The sequence below is a fragment of the Alexandromys fortis genome, unplaced genomic scaffold, assembly GCF_014885135.2.
Source record: "Alexandromys fortis isolate MF-2015 unplaced genomic scaffold, M_Fortis_MF-2015_v1.1 scaffold_65, whole genome shotgun sequence".
NCBI classification, from domain to species: Eukaryota; Metazoa; Chordata; class Mammalia; order Rodentia; family Cricetidae; genus Alexandromys; species Alexandromys fortis.
Window position 1 is genome coordinate 8,513,041 of NW_026067986.1, and position 333 is coordinate 8,513,373.

Consider the following 333-nt stretch of genomic DNA (forward strand, 5'->3'; position numbering starts at 1 on the left):
AGACCGAGCCATTTCTCACCCCTAGGAAAGCACGCAATGCTTCTTCCCAATGGGATTCTAGCGAGGTTTCGTGTTCACTGAAACGGCTCATAGCCTGTACATGCGCGTCACTGGTCCCTACATGCCTCTGCGCAGTAAACAAACCAAGACCAGACGATTGAAGGGCTTTGCTCAGGGCTGTGCTGGTGAGTCTTGGAAAATTCAATCCAATGCCTTTGGTTGTCTGCAAGTTCGCTGGTTGGCAGGAAACAGCATAAAAAAAGCAACCGATCCATCCAGGGGTTCTTTGAATTAATCCTCATCTTTCAATTTGTTCTCTTTCTACTGAAGTCG